The sequence below is a fragment of the Apium graveolens genome, chromosome 3 (assembly GCF_009905375.1).
Source record: "Apium graveolens cultivar Ventura chromosome 3, ASM990537v1, whole genome shotgun sequence".
Classification (NCBI taxonomy): domain Eukaryota; kingdom Viridiplantae; phylum Streptophyta; class Magnoliopsida; order Apiales; family Apiaceae; genus Apium; species Apium graveolens.
The window spans coordinates 221,781,629-221,803,532 of NC_133649.1; the positions used below are offsets into that span (position 1 = coordinate 221,781,629).

Here is a 21,904-nt window from a genome sequence, read left to right on the forward strand (position 1 = left end):
CTCTTAACTCCTGAATTATGAGGTAAAGAGTTTATATCTTTATTCTACCTGTAAAAAGAAGCAAGATGGTTAGAGTTTCCACAGTTATAACATTTCTTTCTAGGAGCATTAGGAACAGGCATATAATTATTGCTTTTGTTCACACCTTCCTTTCCATTCCTATTTTTCCTAGCTTCCTTTACCTTGTTGACATTCCTAATCTTTTTCAGCTTATGCTTAAGCTGCTTCTTTGTCATTAAGCCTATGTTGACTTTAGCTGGTTTATCCTATTTTAATTTGTCAGAAGTTGACTTATCCTTAACTTCTGTCACATACTCTTTGATCTTTTCAGAATCAGACTTTACAGTTTTTGCTACAAACTAACAGGATTTAACTTTGGCTTAGCAGTATGTTTAACAACAATTGGCTCAATTTGTTCAGTTCCTTTTTCACTTTTATCATCTCCATAACCTAAGCCCTCTTTCCAGTTTCCACTACTTAATAAATTCTGAGTTGTTCTGTCAAAGTTAGTCCAAGTTCTGATAATCTCTCTTTCCTTTTCTAAGTCAACTTTTAGAGATTCATTCAATTTTAACACTTCATCTCTAACATATAAAGCATCAACTTTTTATTTCTTAGTTTGATGAAGAAAAACTAACTCCTTTTCTAAATAATCATTTCTCTTTTTATAAGCTATATTTTCAGATGTTAATCTTTCACATGTTAAAGTCTGATCTCTATAACTAATGAACATGGTTTTAAGATACAATCTCAACTCAGTAATATCATCAGTATGAAAGGCATAAGTTGTTGATGTACCTTCAATTCAGCAGTTTTAGGGCTGCTGTCAGCATTTTCCATCAGGGCATAGTTCACCTCATGTTTAGAATCCGAAGTGTCTGTCCAGCTTTTCTTCTTTGTGACAAGTGCCTTCCCTTTGTCACTTTTTCCTTTCTTGCAGTCAAGAGATATGTGGCCTCTTTCACCACAGTTGTAGCATTTGACATTTAAGTTGTCTCATCTGTCAGACTTTTATCCCTTGCCTTCAGACTTTCTGAACCCTTTCTTATCAGAACTTCCACTTTTCCTGGAAAACTTCTTTCCTTTTCTGAATTTCCTGTAGGCTATCTTTGTGATACCCTTTACCATAAGAGCACACAATTTCATCATCTCTTCATCAGCATCTATTTCAGGTAAACTTTCAGTTTCTAAATCATCATCATCAGAATATGATGACTCTGAATCAGACTTTATGATGAGAGCCTTTTTCCTTTGCCCCTTTTTGAGGCAGCCATTTTAGGAGATTCCTCCTCAGCCTTAAGAGCAACTGTCCTTGACTTTCTTCCATGCCTCTTGCTCCTTTGATCTATCTCAAGTTCATAAGTCTTGAGTATACCATAAATTTCATCAAGAGTAGTTTCAGTAAGGTCATAGTTGTCTCTTATGGTAGTAGACTTCAAATCCCAATTTACAGGAAGAGCTAAAAGGAATTTTATATTTGAATCTTCAAGATCATATTCCTTGTCCACCAGTGACAGATCATTCAAGAGTTTGACAAACCTGTCATATAAGTCAGTTAAAGGCTCATTAGCTTTTGAGTCAAAGTGCTCATACTCTTGAGTGAGTATAGTCCTCCTATATTTCTTGATTGCATCAGTTTCCTGGCATCTTGTCTCCAAAGCATCCCATATCTCCTTTGCAGTTTTGCAATTAATTACCCTGTTTGACATGACATTATCAATCGCACTATGCAGCAAATGCCTTACCCTTGCATCCTTGGCAATAGATGAGATGTCTTCAGCTGTGTACCCACCTTTCTCCTTTGGTATGGTCTTTGCTGGTTGATCAGCAACTACAACAGAGAGCTTGGTAGGCTTATGCGGTCCTTTATTAATTCTATTAAGGTATTCTGGATCTGTAGCTTCCAGAAACATAGCCATCTTCACTTTCCATATGGGATACTCAGAAGGTCTCAGTATGGGAACCCTAATAGTCTCATATCGACTAGGGGTTTAAGTCTTTTGATTTTCTTCAGTTTTGGTGGGCTTGGTTGGAGTTCGTGCTTCTTTGGACATGATTGTTTGGATCTTTACTGTATGTTTGTTAACAGATAAGCTCTGATACCAATTGTTAGGTCACACAACACTGTAGAAGGGGGTTGAATACAGTATTTTCAAAATTAAATTGATTTAACACAAGTATGTAACAAAGATCAAGTATATTGATTAACTCTGTTACAATAAGAACTGTTGTTCTCTCTTAGTGATGAACAAATATCACTAAGAGCTTCTAGGTTACAATGTATAATCTTCTCGATAATGATAACATATATAGTGTAAACCCTAAGTCTGTGTTTATATAGTACACAGTTACAAGATAACTTCTAATTGATATGGAATATAACTCTGTCTCCTAAAATATATCAATCAGATATCTTCTACAAGTCTTTCAGTCTTCTAACTCTATCCATGCATATTTTCTTTTATTTTAGTCTCGATCTTCTACTGTAAATCAGCTTCCTTCCTTATATGAAAGTCTTCTCCCACTTAAGTTCTGATATGACCTTAAGTTCTGATATTAAGTTCTGACTTGTAGTAAGTCCTAATTTCAGTAAGTCCTGATATGTCCTATTTTTTAAGATCTGAAAATTAAACATGAATCATATTAGACATGACATCTCAAATATATCTAACAGGCTCTATAGTATTCAGTGAGGCAATTTCTTGAGTATGTGCCTCGACTAAGGAGGAGAGGTATGCAAACTTATCATCTCCATTCATTGCAAACCTGAAAACACTCAACAAAGCCAAGAAAGCAGTGAAACTCGCCTCGATCGGAACCAAAGTCCCAATGAGACAACAGAAATAATCTAAATAACCAAATTAAAAACCAATAGAAACTAGCTGTCTCCCCGGCAGCAGTGCCAAATACTTGATGTATTTATTTTATATATAACTAACCGCAAGCGCACAGTGTTTATTGCTAGTACAAAGTGGCAAGTGGGTCGTATCCATAAAGAGACATGTTCTATCAATTTCGACTCAATTACTATAGATTGTTTAAAGAGAAAAATCAATTATAGAGATTTTAACTAACTAATAACTATGACAAAATTAACACTAATTAATTAGATGCTAAACAAGGAATCAAAAACCTAGGGCAACCAGGTCCACCATGCTTAAAAACTAACCGGCTTCTAAGATGTAGCAATAAATGTGATCACATAACTAAAATATGTTAATCTCTCCCGAGTATTAACACTCTCGAAATATTACACAATTTATCATTTATAGTAATTTAATTAGTTTGGTAATTAGAGCAACTGTTAATCTCTCCCGAGCATTAATGCTCTCAGAAATCCAATGATGCTCCCGCTCTCACTTCCAATTCTGCTAATCGTATGTGTGCTCTAGTGAGTAAAATCTTCCGATCTATTACCCCTATTGCATAGAATTAATTCATGATATCGGCCGATTACACAAATTAATAATAAAACATAATCAGTTATAATTAACCATAATAAATTGAACTACTGTGAAAATCATGCTCTTATTATCATGCAAACATGGCTTCCCCTATATGTCCTAGAAAATGACTACTCACTAATGATTAAACAAGTAAAACAACTAAACAATAAATAAGCTTAATTAAACTAATAAGAACATACATGAAAATCAAATAAGAAAACCTGTAATATCCAATCTTGTCACGAGACCAAAATCTATGACTTCTTCTCTATATATATAACTCTAATTATCTCTACTCTATAATAATATGTGTCTCTAATATATCTCCACCTAATAATAAAATCTGATGTCCTGTCCAATAATAAAAGTGTTTTCTTATTCTAATAAAATTACAAGTGAGAGTTCTAGATCGAATAGGATTCAATAATAAAAATTCGTAGCTGTCTGTTCACTGCAGTTTTTTGGGCTGCTCCAACTGTATTCTCCTTATTGGATCATCTCTGAATTAAATAGAATTTCGTGGGCTTCGCGTGGACTGTAAGATCATCAGAAACGGACTTCTGGAACTCAAGATACGGCACAAACAATTTTGGCAGCCCATGTAGCCCAATAATACGAATGTTGCTCTATTTTAACTCCAAAACAAGACTTTTTGCTCTTTCAAGTTTAGAATTTCCTTGTAACCTAAAATAAAACATCAAAACCTATTAAATTAATATCCAAATCAGTTCAAAACATAATAAATATGAGAATAAAATAATATAAAATATAAAAAAAATATAGTCCATCACGTACATGCTTGTATATAAAAACCGGTTAAACACATAAACGAATTAAAATTTTCGCAAGTAGCTCTGATGCCATTGAAGGGTTTCGAGCACACATAAACGCAACAGAAATGATATAAAATTAAAATTAAAACCAGAATAAGATCGAAACCATATGCAAGATCCATGCAAAAATAGTATTTAATTCGTAGTAAGAATCTTTAACTCAAAGAAACTTTAAGAGTTCATTAATGGAGGATTAATGGAGTTCCAAACCTTGTTGAATAACCACATATCCCGCTTTTGCGATCTACGCTCTACGGTATCCACACGAACGCTTTTCTTAAAGGAATGATGTGTACTAGCACCCGAAAACTCCATCTCTACCTCTCTTCCTCTTTCTCCTTGAACGACTAGGATTTTGTAAACCATGTATTCTTATATATAAATCAGCCCTCAAAGAGTTTATATAGAGAAAAAATGAGTTTTCTAATTATAATCTAATTATAATTAATACTAATCTGAAATCCCAATTTATTTTTTAATTAAGTCACACTTAATTATTTAATAACTTATTTCAGAATTAGTTTAAGTAATTTCTCTATTTTATTTATTTAATTAATTAAGCCATATTTAATTAATATCATAAATAAATTATATTACTTATTTAATTTAAATTCATAATTTAAATTATTTCTCCTTCAAGCGTTCTTTGTGTGTGACCTTGTAGGTTATTATTATGTTGGCGATAATTTTAATATCTCATATTAAAATTATAAACAATGAGCGGCATCTAATAATACATCATTGTTATCCAAGTAATAATAATTAAATCAGTGATTCGATTAAACCTTTCGTGATAATGTACAATGTAATATAATCCCTTTAACCAAATATTATAGATTAAAATAGAGGCATGTAATGTGTCATCCGCATCATAGTTTAGTCCAAGTTTCATTGATCAATGAGTAGACTATCATATCAAATCAACATTTGAGCGCGACCACGCATTTCATAGTCTAGTTCACACAAGAGGCCAATAATATTACTCATAAATAGGAGGGTTAAATCCCATCTAGATCATTCATATTTTTTATACGATTCATAATATACCCAATATCCACTTTTATCATTACCCGGTCAAGGATAACTTTTAATGGAATCAAAGTATATTAATTCTCGTATAGAAATATAATAATTTCATGTTTAAGGATCATTACATCATTGTCACTGTGAGAATAACTTATGAGACTATAAACATGTAGTATCTCACAACGGGTCAATTCAGCACCATGTATCTAATACATGTGCTTGTGTTTTGACTTTAGTATCACCATACCTATGATCAATGAGATGTGATAATCAGTCAACAAACACACTAGTCTTAATGTATTATTATCGTCCCTTAATAATAATACTCAACTAGGGACCTTTAAGAATATTGATACTATTATCAAAATCTCATTTCTAACTCACGTAATTAGAGATATAAAATTCATATCGTATTCCAAGGATATTTATTAATCTAACATTTATATCACAGTAAATTAAAAATTAATAAATTATAAAAGGAATAATCGATAGAACATAAATATTAATAATCCAAATGTCTTAAACTAAAACATCATAATGTTGTCTCTAGGGTACAAACACTAACAGATAGATGCTTCCATATGCCGTTTTAAGCAAATTAATGACTTGAAATTCTCGGACATGAACTATGCTACTAGGTAGAATAAAATTATGATTTTCATTATCAACTATCAAAGACTGATTAAGAGTGGAAAATGATAGAATAGTATCAAGTGTGGGTGGCTCACCTACATAGGTCTTAACAACAGTCATATGATCAAAAGAAATATTCTCAAGTTGGGTTTCATGCTTAGAACAAATGGCATGCAGTTTCTCTAACATTTCATCACAAGTGAAATTTCTATATAATCTAAGAAGTTCTTCATTAATCTCATACTCACTCGAAATATCTTCCTCATGAAGAGACTCAATTGCACTATTCTTAAGATTCAACCAAGACACTACCTCATCTATCAAATTTAACTCCTACGGGTTGTTCAAAAATCTTATTAGGTTGATTTCCTACTTAAAGACATTAAGATCTATCGACATGTTCCTAAAAGTGAGTTTTATCGAGCTATGTTGTGCAAGACATGCCTCTACATAAAAAAACTAAGTCACTTTGACAACCCTAAGATTTAGTTGTATAATAATCTTTATATTTTGTAATTGTATTTTTTAAGTCTGTCAAAATGTTAAGGAGATTGGACTGAGAGATTTTTCTATGAACAACCATCCAGATAAGAAATAAACTTTGGAAGAAGATCAAACATGATCAAATATGATTATGCATGCAGAGAAGTCATTATACTTGTAGAGAAGTAAATTTGCGTATAGAGAAGTCCAAGGCATGTAGAGAAGTAGAGATGTCGACAAGTCATTCTACACGTGTAGAGAAGTGGAGATGTCGACAAGTCATTTTACACATGTAGAGAAGCGGAGATATCGACAAGTCATTTATGCTTGTAGAGAAGTGGAGATATCGACAAGTCATTTACACTTGTAGAGAAGTGGAGATATTGACAAGTCATTTCCTCATATAGAGAAGTGGAGATATTGACAAGTCAAATACATGTAGAGAAGTGAAGATGTCGATAAGTCACTTATACATGTAGAAAAGTGGACATCTCGATAAGCCTTTGTACATCTCGATAGAGACATCTTTATACAGTATTGAAGATCTCGATACAAGCTTCAAATTACAGAATGCAACCCAATTGAAGATTCAAGATTCTCAGTCAACAAACCATTTTATCATTGAAATGGAAAGTCTACAAATGCAGCTTGAGGAATGCAAGATCAAGGGCCAAGATGAACTGGAAAAAGGAGGGTCACAGACCTGGAAGATTACATGCAGATATGCTGTACTCAAAATGGAAATAGACAATTAGACTTTAGAAAATATGTTAGTCCATTTTAGTGTAATCTTTGTAAGCTGTGCATGTTGATCTATAAAACCTATCACGGGTCCTTTGTTTAGAATTAACAAAAACAGATCTAGAAATCGTGTATTTTCTCAAGAGAAGTAGTTGAGTTCTTATTATTCAAGAACACAAATTTGTAGCACAACAAATTTGATTTAAATATAAATCAAGTGAGTTTTGATAATTGCTTGTATCCTTTGCATTAAGTTATTTATCACTACAAATTTATATCTAGCTATTTAAGTTCCAAAGCCTAAACACAATCTAATTTTCAAGATAGTAAAATCAAGAAAATCAAGAAAATACATTCATTCCCCTATGTGTTGCACTTCATACCTAACAAACCATTTCTATAGTTACTCAAAGCATTAGGGGTGGCAAGAAAAGGCCTTCCTAAAATAATGGGAATTTGATTTCTGAGATTTTTTACTGATTTGATATCTTGAAAAATAAAATCAACTGGAATGATAAATTACCAATTTTAATCAACTTATCTTCCACTATACCCATTGGATTTTTAACAGAATGGTCAGCTAATTGAATAGTTATACTAGTCTTTTTGAGTTCACCAAAACCCAAGAATTGATAGACCGATAATAGAAGAAGATTCACACTAACTCCGAAATCAAGTAAAGCTTTATCAATGAAGGTATCACCTTTGACACAAGAAATTGTAGGACAACCAGGATATTTATTCTTCACAGGGATTTGATTCGACAAAATATAACTAACATGAGAGGTTAGGAAAGCTTTCTTAGGAACATGGATGGTTCTTTTATGAGTACACAAATCTTTTAGACACTTAGCATAAAGGGGAACTTGTTGAATTGCATCTAAAAGAGGAATGTTAATCTTGATTTGCTTAAAGACTTCTAAAATCTTATCTAACTGAGCAGATTATTTGTTTGATAAGTCTTTGAGGAAATGGGGCTTTCTTCTTAAATACTTTTTTACAAGACACATCAGAGTGGGGTTTTGAAGGTGGTTCATTGGATACTGATGACTCATTAGATTCATTTTCAGAAATCTTAGAATTTGGATTTGAAGATTATTGAAGACTAGAATTTAAGAGTAAAAAAATTTGGTTTCGACATTAGCTTATCTTTCTCGCGAGTATTGACACTAGCATGATTATTAAATTGATTCCACGACCTTAGAGAGATGACAGAGTTCATATTTTCATGAGACTTTTGGTTTTGATAAAATTTAAGATTAATCTCGGGTTGACTAGGGAAACGATTACTTGGACCTTTAGCTTAGATATGCTTGTGTGTTTAAATTTAGCAACTGCATATCTTGGGTTATATCTTACATGAAAGATTGTTGAGCTTTGAGTAATGCCTTCATACTCTTTTCAGTGGAATTTTTTTATCAGATTCACTAAAATCGGGAAGATTAAAAGGGACGGAATTTGGATAATGACCAAGATTTTGAGGAAGATATGACTTAGGATTTTGAGTTAGGTATGGACTAGGATTGGGCTTTACAAAAGCAGGTTGAGAATTTTGATTATAATGATTGTATTTTGACCTTGGTTCCATGAGAAATTTGGGTGATTTTTCCAACCGGAATTTTATGTGGGTGCATATATGATCATTCCTAACACTAGGTTGAAACATGGCCTTAACTTGGTCAATTTCAGGGTAATTTTCTATCACATGATTAGGAGAACTATAGTTTTCACAAATGAAAGATTGAGAAGACACATTGTTGTTTTCTAAAGCTTTTAGACTTCTAGTGAGTGTAGCCTTTAGATCACAACTGTAAGCCCTCCTTAGATCACATTATTGAGAGACACATTGTCGATTGCAATAGAATTACCAACTACATGTAAGCCCTTAGATCTTTCAGGTTCTGGATTAGGTTCCCTAGTTGACTCCCACAATATTTTTTCAGCTAACTCCTCAAAATATTACCAAACTTCTTCCTTATTTTTATCCGCAAACTTACCTTGGCATATAGACTCTAACAAAGCAGTAGTTTGACTGTCTAAAGCTTCATAATTTTTTTTATAAAGTCTCCATTTTTCTTTTGCATGTTGAGGAAAATTAGACAAAAGCTTTTTTAATCTATCAAAATATTTCCAGAAAGACTCATTTCAATTTTTGTTGAAATTGGTTGATTTCAATCCTAAGTCTATATGCATTATGATCTGGAAAATAATTTTCTAAAAAGATAGACACAGATCCGTCCCACGTGAAAATAGAACTAATGGGTAGACTACACAACCACTGTTTATCCTCTTCTTTAAAGTAAAGTTAATAAGTCGGAGCCTAAGGAGTTTTCACTAAGTTGTTGGAGTTCTAATTTGTAAAGCACACACTTTCTCAAATTCTCAAATAAAAATATATGGATCCTCTTCCTCTACCCCAGCAAACTTAGGTAAAATGTTAATGTTGTGATGTTTGATTTTGAAATTATTAATGGTTACTTGAAGTAGGACTATGCATGAGGGTTCCATGAAATAAGTGAGGTAACAACGGTCTTTAAGTAAGACATACATGAATACAAGTGGAATTTTTACTTTTTCTTGGCTCAATTTTAGTGAGTGAAGAGAACTCGACTTGCCTTACTACTTTAGAAGATGAAAAGTTGGATTATCTTACTAATCTAGATTTATGGTCTCGAACCCAAGTACTTTTCATATAAGACAAGTAATCACGTAGCAAACAAGATTTATAAGTACCAAGAAAAATTGGAAAATCAAAAAGAAAAATATTAGATCTAGGATAATCCTAAAAAAATTCTAGACCTTGCTCCTAACAATAAGATACTACTAAAAGTCATAAATTAAAGAATATTCAAGCTGACGGGCCAGGCAGGAGGAAGTATTGCCAAGAGCCAAACCACCTTTCTAAGTCAACAATCAGGCAAACCATATAATAAGATCCAAGGTGAAATTTGTTTAACCTAATCAGCAAATAGATCAAATAATATGGAAAATCTAAGAATCTGAATTCATTAATCAATCACAATTAACATCAACTTGCCCTATAATCAGTTCTCTTTTCTTAACAAACAAATTTTAATTAAAGAGACAAACATACACTACAAAACTTGTTGTCTAACAATAACCTATCAAAACTTCAAATAGAAAGCATATGCTATGAAAAGTAAATATGGTATCGATAATATATCAAAATTACTTTATCAATTAAATAATTAAGCACCAAAAAAAATTACAAGAACTATTTAATCGGTACAAGGAGATATATAAAATAATTAAATTAACTTGATCTTCATCCTAGGATAAGAAAGTTAGATAGACAAGATTATTAAATATATAATATAATTAAAATAGCACGTATTAAACATGAAGGAATTTAACAAAAATATGAGCTAATTAATAATATATATGGCTGATGTGAACAGTTGAACAATGTTTATAGTAACGTGAATGTCATTTGATTATATATCATCATATATCTATATAAAGTAAAATCACACATGTCTGACGTGGCACCTCCCAAATCTCATATTCCGTATTTCTGATTGTTCTGAGCATTTAGCATTTAGCATTTAGCGATTGGAAAGTTAAAATTTTACCCGCATAAATTGAAAGGTCTTATAGAAATTGAAAGGTTTTGGTCTTCATTGTTTCATTTCGGTTATGGATTACTAAAGGCCGGAATGTGTATACAACATAATCATGTCATCAAATCCCTTTCTCTTTCTCAGTCTCTATCTATAAAATAGAAAAAAATTCAGTTGTGCGGCATGGCACCTCCCAGGCTCTTGGTCTAGGTTTGTCTTCTCCTTCAATTTTCCCTATTTTATTACAATTGTTTTGGATTTCTGGATTTATGTATTGTTGTAGGTGTATTATAGGTGCGCTTATGCCTCATTTTTTGTGATTGGTTCATTTCAATTGCTATTGAGGGTACCTCATGTTTTGTAATTGATTGATTCATGTCGTTTATTGTTGTGGGTTCTTAGTTACTCTAAGAAAGAAATGAACTTATATATGTTTGATGAGAAAAGAAATCTACATAAATGTGTTGGATGAATTGATTCTATATGATGGTTGAAGTTTGTTTCGTGATATTGTTTCGTGATATTGTTTCGTGATATTTGCGGTTATGTTTTATGTGCTTGGAAAATGTAATCTAGTAGTGGTATTCATGATATTTGCTGTTATGCTTTATGTGCTTGGAAAATGTAATCTTGCAGTGCTATTCATTTTCATCTTTTGGTTTTGAATTAGTTGTTTCCATACTTGTAAGAGGCTTCAAGGTGGCTAATAAGTTAGTTCATATATCTATTACATCTTTTGGTTTTGAATTAGTTGTTACTATATACTTGTAAGCGGCTTTAAGGTGGGTATATTAATTAGGAGGATTTGGAAGCTATTTAATTGCAATGAGTGAAACAATTAGCAAGCATGTAACAGAAGCTAATGATTTTCAGAATACAAAAAGCCTGAACTTGGGGTGGATCATTGGCTTTCTTTTCACCAGTCAGTTTTCTAGGCCTATTCTCAGTGCTATCTCTATCTCTGAGAAAGGTACAAACTTTACTTTAAAGAGAGTAATATAAAGATTTAAATAGATCGACGTATCGTTCCAATTTTAAAGTTGGCAACAAGTTGCTGAACATACCTTTAATTCATTTCATAATAACTTTCTAATGTGATTTGTTGTCTAGATTATGATCATAGAATTAGTTTGTCTTTCAAAATTCAGCTAATATTTCTTATTAGCAGGTATTTGCCGAAGGAGTAGATGCAGATATTGTTATTTTGATGGCAACTCGAGCCTCCCGAACAAAAAAAGAAGATGCTATAGATATTGTTATTTTGATGGCAACTCGAGCCTCCCGAACAAAAAAAGAAGATGCTATAGACACTGCTTCACTTAACATGCTTGCTGATCTAAAAGAGGTGAGCAACTGAGTAAAACAAGTTCCTTTCATACACCTTTTAATTTTACTCATGCCGACTCACAAAGGGAGTTGTCACCCCTGGTAGGCACGCACTGGTGTTCAAGAACTACACTTTCTTTCGTTCAATCCCACATTTCGGCAGTGAAGGTAAAATACACTAGGTTAGCAAAGGTGGCCTAGGACAGGTATTGTTATATATTCGTTAAGCTTATTTCTATGACCATATCATCTTGCTTAATTAGTTAACTTTAATTTTTATTTCTCTTATATGACTTTAGATTTTACATCTCGCCCACAACAAATCAGATATAGAACATTGGGTTCATTTGCATTTACAATCTATACTGAATTAATACTATGCTCAACTATTGATTAAGATTCAAAAATGTGAAGCCACGGAAGAGTTTAATTAGATTTATGATCTTTTGGGTTAAGGTATCCATGAAAAACTATGCTTTTAAATCCGTTTACACTTTGTTATATCTTATGACCTTTGTGTCTTTCATTTTAATCATGTTTCATATTTCTAACGATTATATATATAAAATAAGATCAGCATATTAATTTTACAAGTAGTGTCCAACCTGGATAATATCTTTGTCCCTACTAGCATAACGACTTTTCTTTATCTGCATTCGCAAGAAGTTCCATTTCCTGCAGTACAACCAGTGTAATAGATGCCTCCTATTCTTTTAGTTGATTAAAAATGCTTTCTTATACTAAATTTATTGGTTTAAACTTGAATTTAATATTTTTTTATAAATTGTGTTGTTAGGATACTTCCTACAAGCTGGATTCAATATATGTTGCAGCACATTACATCTCCTTGTCCTTTTCTTTTCAAACTTAAAAAAAAAACAAAATTAAATGCCTTCATCCTTTGATTGTGCATATATTCGCGAGCGGAAAAAAATTTCAGCTCATGAAAGGCAAATAGTTACTTCCAGAGCAATGGTCAAAATCCAAGTTGTGCTCTTCACCTGTGATAGGTGGTGTGCCACCTTGCGATGGTCAACTTAAGATCATTGGTAAAATCTTATTAATAAGTACTTTTCCTGAACTGTTGGACAAGATGATATTGAATAGCAGACTAAGAATATTATAAGTAAAGAAATAGCTACTAGCAGACTAAGAATAATGTAGCTGAAGCAATTAGCAGCTAGAAAATGTTGATCACGCCTTCTATGGTTTTTTAAATGAAGTTACCGGTATGTATGTGTGCTTTATTTTTCTTTTTTTGCAGCACTTTTAGCATTTTTAATTTTTAATAACCTCTACACGACTCTTTCACCCAACACTGTAAACGAAGACAATCGACATTGGAGACACACTACTCTCTAAGAAATCGCAAGTCAAAAGGAAGATTCGCGCTGCTCAGGCTTGCACGCCCACCCCATTGTAGCGCCTTAGGTCACATTATCTGTTAGATAGTTATGATCTTGACTGTTAATTGATATTGAAATAGGTTTATCTGATGATTTAAGTGACCACACTATTTTGTGGTAGAAGCATGTGTGGTGTTGCAATTAGTCACTGATGCGCTATCTTTACGTGTACATAGACTTTTTTGTACTCGCTTTTTGAACTAAATTATGCTTCCAATTCCTTTAAATTAATTTTTTTATCTACTGTTGTGTTCTTGCTTTTTAAAATTAGTTCTGATTGTTCAAACTGTTATTGTTGCTTTTATATTGTTTGATAAAATGCCAAAGAGAAAGTTTTTCTTTTGCCTTCTCAGATTGTAAAAAAACCAAACAGCTTTATGATCTTGCCTGTTAATTGATACTGAAATAGGTTTTAAGATGATTAAAGTGAATGAGGGTGAAAAGAAAGCCGATTCATTGGTTTATTGGGATCCGAAAAATATCAGGATTATCGCAGCTCATAAGTTTAACAAAAAGAGGTCTAACAAACTATGGCTCCTTCTTTTATAATTTGTACTATATAAATGTCAATGTACATATAAAAAATTAAAAAACAAGAATAAGCTTGTCCGAGTTTCGCACGGGTTATAAGCTATTCAATTGATAACTAGAATTACATAAAAAAAACCTTGTATTCTCTTTAATTGTTTGATCGTAGGTTTATCCGTTAAATGTAATTATGGTCGTTAAATTTTCTCTCAAAGCCATTGTTAAATTGGACTCGCCTATAGAGTTATGATCTCGATCACTTTTTGTTTTTCTTTAAAACAATTGTTTTATGTTAAGATTTTAAATCTCCTTGTGTACACCATGTGCTTAAAGTTTAGGGATTTGTCAGTAATACTCTATTATTGCAAGTAATAATGTTCTCAATTTTTTTCGATATAATTCTGTGTAAGCCGAACTTGGTGCAAGTCTGTGGACATATAGTGTGGCTGCAGTTCACCTTTATTTTCCTCAATCTTCGTGACATAGCGGTGCTTCTAAGCGTACTCTTGATAAACAGGTCTCTAATTATTCCTCTTTCAGTTTTTTAAGCAAATTAATTTTTGTTCTTATTCGTTAGCTATTCTTTATTTTCCATCTCTTTGTCTTTTACATATTCAAGTTTGGATCATAGCATTATTTTACATTATTCCATTAGTGACGTTAAGTTGCACCTGTTTTATTTCATATATATTTCGATTTCCCAGAAATGAGAACTATGATCTATGAAATAGTTGGAAAAGTCTTAACATGCCTTATAACCAGGAGATATCTATCCTGGCCAAGGTTTACGGTCGTATAAACTTATTTAAGAATATGAGTGGCCAAGATGTGACAAAATAATTCAATTTTTTCATCCAAGTGCTATTTTGTGACGTCTTTGAACAATATTTTCAGATTAGATTACAAGGTTATTGATATATTAGAGGAATATAGAAACTTAATTCTTAAATCTAAGATTTGTTAGTCCTACTACAGTAAGAAGTAATATTTTTCTATAATAGTTTAGTAATAATGTTCTAAAATAGTTTTGTTCACTGTGATTGTGTGCAAGCGAACTTGGCGACGGTCTGTGGACATTTAGTGTGGTTGCGGATCACTTTTTTTCCCTCGATCTTTATGATGGTGCTTCTAGGAATATGCCTATACAGGTTTCTAATTTTCCTCGATTAATTTTCTATTTAATATGTTTTGTTTTGATCCGTTAGTTATTATTTATTTTACATCAATTTTTCTTTTGCATAAGATTAGAGCATCCATGAGTAATATGTATATTTTACATTATTTCATTAGTAACTTTAAGTTGTACCTGTTTTATTTCATATTTAAGAAATGAGCATTATGATCAATAAATTTTTTGGATAAGTCTCTAAAAGTCCTATGACCCGTGGATATTTATCAAGGGCAAGGTTTGTAGTCATAAAATGGTCGATGGTACAACCTGATGGTGATCTTTTACTTCTGAATATGGGTGGCCATGTGACAAATGCACTCAACTTTTTTATCTGAGTACTATTTTGTGACGTCTTCAAACAATATTTTATGATTAATAAATCAAAGTTTACAAGATTTGATATGTTAGAAGATTATAGAAACTTGCTTTTGAGCCGGTGCAACCTCAGATGTTTGAGAATGAAGACCCTTCTTATCTATTATCTTTGTTTAATTAGTTTGATAATCAGCTGCAATATTGTTGGGATTTTTGTAGATTCAAGTGGCTTGTCCAGATCATGATTCGGAGTATTATCAAGCAATGATGGCTCACGAATGGTACAGTTGGCTGGGATTTTAGTTAGGAAATGTGTTAGTGTTTATCATTGGTTAGTGGAAGTATGGACTGATAATTCTCATCACATAGTTAGCGATAGCATCGACTATAACCCTTGCCTAAAAAAATCAATAATTCAAAGGTCTTAATAATCCTTAACAAAATGGAAAAACTGAGAATTTAGAGCCCTTGGTGGTGGAATCAGCAAGATAATCTTCTGCGGAAGAATAGATGCACTAAAAAGGGAGAAGGCTGGTAGGAAATGAACTTGTAGCCTGATCTCTGTGTGTTTTGCGGATATGAGAATGCAAACAAAGAATCGACTAAAGATTGTCCTTATGTCTGCGAAGGTCTCTTATATTATGACTATGTTTAGTTTAATAATGCTCAATTACTCAAAGAATAAGAGACTACGTTTGCCTCCAATTGTCTGTAGATATAAAAGTCGACATATAAATTCTCACCGAGGGCCTTTTAATTTGCATTTTATGAAGTTAAAAAAGCTCCATTTTGGTTCCTCACCTTTATGTTTTTCTTATGTATATCTAGATTTCTTTTGACAATAAATACAAGTTCTACCTAAGTTTGTGATACTTAATTCTCATGCCGTTTTTGAATCTTACTTAGTCTAAAATCGAATTTGAGGAGGAAAATTAGTCATGTTGCTAAAATCTCTATTTTCCTTTTGGAGTCTAAAATGCCCGTATGGATCACTTTCCACTATATTGCTTAATTGGAAGAAGAGCTTAAGTTATTAGGAGATCATGATAATTGTTTGATAGTTTCTTCGGTATTTAATAAATTCTTGGCATAATGTGGAAGATTTTTAGAAAAAACTATATTTAATGCGTCTTTTGGTTGTCACATTGCAGTACCCTCGTATTTTCAAGTCCTTACTCTATTTCTAACTCACATACATTTACTTTAAAAAATCAAATTTCAATTATCTTATTATCAAAAATGTGTTTCAAAGGATTTACATCAACCGCGCGAAGCGCGGTTATTTCACCTAGTTATATAATAAAGTAATAAACTAAGTAAACAAAGTAGGCAAGCATGCACGTACTGGACAATTATATAACAGAAAGAGATTAAAGCAAGTAAAAATAAGTGATTGTGGAACGGAAAATAAAAGATGATAAATATATTACCAACACGTAGAACAGGAACAAAAGAGTATGTCGGATAATAAACACCAACGAAAACAGAAATATAGCTATAAAATTCTAGGTGTCTCAAATATAAGGGAGTAGCCCCATATATATAGGAAAAATATGATAAGTTTGGGCCTTTGATTACAAATAGAATTCTAAAAATAATTTGTTATATTCCTTTTTATTCTCCAACAAGTATTCAGTTTTTCCTCCAATTCCTTCTGATTTAAGAATGATCCACCTCTTTCCTTATTTGCATATTTTCCAGCTCAAATTCTGATTTTATTTATTTTTCTAAAAATAAAGTAAAAAAATTATTTATTAATAAACTTACGAAAATGGACATAAAATTAGTATCAAAAATGCTAAATTATGGACCTATCATGTTGTTCGTAAAATTTGTGAACTAATACAAGGGTTTGACTATAGATACATATATTTATACTTTTAAATGGTGCATTCATTTTTATCAAATCTGGCAATATAAAATTAGTATACGTAATTTCATATTTTCTTTTATAGGTATCACATTAGATATCTATGAGCATGGTTGTAAAAATTCGATAAACGACAATCGGAGATTCGCCGATCTACTTTTAAGTTATCGTCGGATAAATGAATTTTCAAAAAACAAGTCAAAATCGGAGAAAATCGGGTCAAAATCGAAAATTAAAATGGTATAATTTCTAAGATGATGTGATAGTGAAGAAGAAACTGATAATTAGATCTGTAAAGAAATGATATAATAAAGAAGATATATATATATATATATATATATAGTTATACACATATTAAAAGACAGAAGAGAAAGAAGCACACGAATCCCAAACTGCGCAGTGGCTTTGTTTGCACGACAGTGGAGAGAGACATATGAGTTTCAGCCTTTTTATGAAACATGAATTTTAGCCTTTTAGAATTATCTAAAGTAACAAAACATTGGCCTAAAAATGATTATATATATATATATAATAGAAATATAGCAATTTCGTAAAAAGTATATAGTACTATATATAATATAAATAATAATCATTTTTAAAATAATGTTAAAATACATATGATTTAACATTTTGATAAATCCCCGATTTCTGATAAATTACAAACCGATGACTTAACCGATGTAATATCCCGTAATTTTTAATAATAATAGAAAAATAAATAAAAAAGATTAAAATCAGATAAGTACTAGAATTTAAAAATTGAATTAGACTAATGGGCCTTAAATTTGGATCAGATTCTAATATGGATGACTTATAGGTTAATATAGAGGGTTTTTTATCGTTACAAATATACTGTATTCGTCTTCCTCGTTTTTATTCATAAAATTCGTAGGTCTTTTATACACCAAAATCAGCAATCTTATAAAATTCGTAGAAAATTCATCGTAAGTCGAAATTCGTTGATCCTAGACTTTTCGGAAAGGTCTTTTCATTCTCTACAACTTTCGTGATTGTGTTTTTCAAGGAAACGTTGTTTAGAGAGTCAAAAAGGCTAAATTCAGATATGGTATGATTTTAAGGTAAGATTTCGATCGATCTTGCTAGTGTTTTCCAAATTGTATGTTATGCATTTATAGTTGATTATTAAAATATGAGCAAAGTGATGATATATTTGAAAGTAATATGTGTTTTAGTATATTTATTTTCGTATATGTGTTGTGTGTTAACGATAATTTTGGATATTTGATTTATGTCATGATTTGTGAAAATATCGTAAGAATTTATAACCGTAGTCATCGGATTGTAGTGACAGTTTTCTGAAAATTTAGGACTATTATCACTGGGTTGTAGTGGTCGTGGCATAGATTAGGGATTTTGAATTATTGTTATTTGTGTGCTATGTGTATTATACATATCGAATAAGAATAAGAATATGTATCGAAAGTATTTGTTTCATATATCGTATGTATAGGTTATCATATTTTGTTATATGTGTATGTGTTACTTGGCCTACTAGTTGGATCGATTGATTTCTTGCTGGGTTGTATAGCTTATTACTTACAAATTTCAGGTTTTGCCTAAGATTCGAGTTGGATAGCATTGGAGTTTCGAGGACCTTAGGTTTGTAATAGATTGACATTTGGACTTTCGTTAGCTGCGCTTTTCGTAATAGTCATCTTTTTAAAAGAATTTTGAATTAGTAAATTACATTTGGTACTAGTATTTAGAGTTAATAGTTCGGAAGTGCGGGCTGTTACAGTTGGTATATGAAGCAACGAACAGTTACATACATATTCAGACATCTAATCTAACAAACATCACACAATAATACGAAATAACGGATAGTTACTTACTAAACACGTAAGCAAACAAAAAATACAGAGTAACGAAAAGTTACTCGCCTTAATCACGCAAATCAATTAATCCACGTTGGAACACATGTACAATCTTTCGTAACCTATTAAATACGAAACATCTTAAAATCTCGAACTTTTTCACAATTCTGATTCTGATTAGATCCTTATTTGCCACTTTTTTAACCCTCTAAATGACATTTTCTGGAAAAACACGAATCACGAAAGTTGTGCAGAACGAAAAGAACTTTTCGAAAAGTCTAGAATCAACGAATTTCGACTTACGAAGAATTTTATAGGAATTTTATAAGATTTCTGATTTTGGTGTATAGATGACCTACGAATTTTATGAATAAAAAACGAGGAAGACGAATAAAGTGTATTTATAACGATACAAAACCCTCTTTCTTAACCTACAAGTTATCCATATTAGAATATGATCCAAATTTTAGGCTCATTAGTCTAATTCAAATTTTAAATCCTAGTCATTATCTAATTTTTATCCTTTTTATTCTATTATTATTAAAAATTACGGGATATTACAACTGATTTAGTCCGATTAGCCATTTCTATAATATTGTCTATGAGTATCTCATATTATAAATATTTGACCCCATAAATATAATACATTCACTAAATCATAAATTTATGATGCAAAAAATATAATTTAATCTGACATTAATGACTTTTATGTTTATGTCTCTTAAGATTATATTTACCTTCGAGGATAATAAGAAATTGGAAATTCCCATACCAATGGAATTAAGAGTCAATTTGGGCATAATAAAATTATGAGGGCATTTTTCATACTTTTTGTAAAATGAATATCTGCTAAATTTACATAAAATCAACTTAGGGGTCACATAAATTAAAAAAGGGCTATAAAATAAATAGGTTTTCGGTCGTAATACACAATAATGAATCATTCTAGATGATAATCATTGAAAATGTATTTTATAGTTGTAAGTTTAATATTATTGTATGTCTTTATATCAAAAGGTGTATAATTTATTATTTATTGCAAAGATCTAGATTTCATAAATGAATTTTTATTTCACTTTCCTTCTTGAGTAATAGATTTGAATAAATATTTGATCTCTATGAAAAATATACACTTGGAGATAAAGTCCTGTACAAAATGGTCAACACCTCCTCATACAAAATCCAAACTAATCTCCAAATATCCAACCTACATAAAATCTCATATCTAATAAATATATGTACATAATAGTCAAAAGTATCTGATCTCTACATTTAGTAGATTGTTTGCATTTATTTCACATACTTACCCCATATAAATTAACACTATAGACTCTTTCATTTTTCTTCACCTTAAAAAAAGACATACAATTGTTATACATGCATATTTTTCAAGTTTACACCCTCTTCTTGCTACCTAGAATTATCAATGACGGAAAATTCAAATCAACAACCCAACAAAAATGAATCACTAAACGACCCAAATTTATCGATTGAACTTAATGATATGCCTAATATTACTCATCCTTCTACTACTGAGAACTTGGGAGAGGTCGGATTGCCAATGGAACCTGAATCTGAAGCCTTGGGTCTTGTTGGAATAATCTTAAATTTAGTTATTAATTATTTGTTTATTTAATTATTAGATATTTAGCAATAGATTAATTATTAGAGAAAAATATTAATTTAGAATTGTTTAGTAGTGGGGTAGTGGAGTAGTGGAGTTATGGAGTAAATTATGGACATGTAATTTACCCATTAATTAGTAGTGGTTAGTTTTAGTAATAGTTAGTTTTAATATGTTTGTAAAGCCTATATAATGGCTAGTTTACCTTGAGTTTTAGAAGAAGAATAAAAGTAAGTAAAAATAGCAGTACAAGTTCTCTGCAAAATGTAGGTGTCTTTTTCTTCTCTAAGTTTTTCCAACATTGGTATCAGAGCTATATGTTCTAGGGCTTGTGAGGCTCTTATAAAAATACATACATTTATATATATATATATATTAAGTATTTATCTGAGATTTCAAATGGCATTAAAAATTTCTCCATATATATTTAGTGAAATATCAAGATGAAATGGTACGTGGAAAAAGAAAAGAGAAGCAAGAATAAAAATGAAGGAGGAACATGAGCGGTGGAAATAATGATAAAGATATCATGGCACAAGAGGCCATGAAAGAAATTTTATTTTAGAGTTGTGGAGAGAAAGTGCTCCAAAGTGTTCTTGGAGAGAAGTGCTCAAAAGTGCTTTTGATGAGAAAGTGCATCAAAATTGATGGTGGTGAGAAGTGCATCACAGGCGAAGAGAAAGTGCTTCATAAATTTAAGATTATGGGGTGAATGTTGGAATAATCTTAAATTTAGTTATTAATTATTTGTTTATTTAATTATTAGATATTTAGCAATAGATTAATTATTAGAGAAAAATATTAATTTAGAATTGTTTAGTAGTGGGGTAGTGGAGTAGTGGAGTTATGGAGTAAATTATGGACATGTAATTTACCCATTAATTAGTAGTGGTTAGTTTTAGTAATAGTTAATTTTAATATGTTTGTAAAGCCTATATAATGGCTAGTTTACCTTGAGTTTTAGAAGAAGAATAAAAGTAAGTAAAAATAGCAGTACAAGTTCTCTGCAAAATGTAGGTGTCTTTTTCTTCTCTAAGTTTTTCCAACATCTTTGATGATCATGATCGGGAAAATAATGAAACTAAT

General features: G+C 31.3%; 1 long non-coding RNA gene across 4 annotated transcripts; it reads left to right on the forward strand.

Annotated features, from left to right (window-relative positions):
- Positions 1-10,667: 10,667 nt before the first annotated feature.
- Positions 10,668-16,343, forward strand: LOC141713117 (uncharacterized). 4 transcript variants are annotated; one of them, XR_012571827.1, is made up of 6 exons: positions 10,668-10,953; positions 11,617-11,713; positions 11,912-12,088; positions 12,176-12,275; positions 13,400-15,151; positions 15,709-16,343. It is a non-coding gene; the product is annotated as an uncharacterized LOC141713117 (long non-coding RNA). The 4 variants fall into 4 exon arrangements; XR_012571826.1 differs by lacking the exon at positions 11,617-11,713 and having other exon boundaries at positions 12,176-12,237; positions 12,866-15,151; XR_012571828.1 differs by lacking the exon at positions 11,617-11,713 and having other exon boundaries at positions 12,176-12,237; positions 15,709-16,341.
- Positions 16,344-21,904: the final 5,561 nt, after the last annotated feature.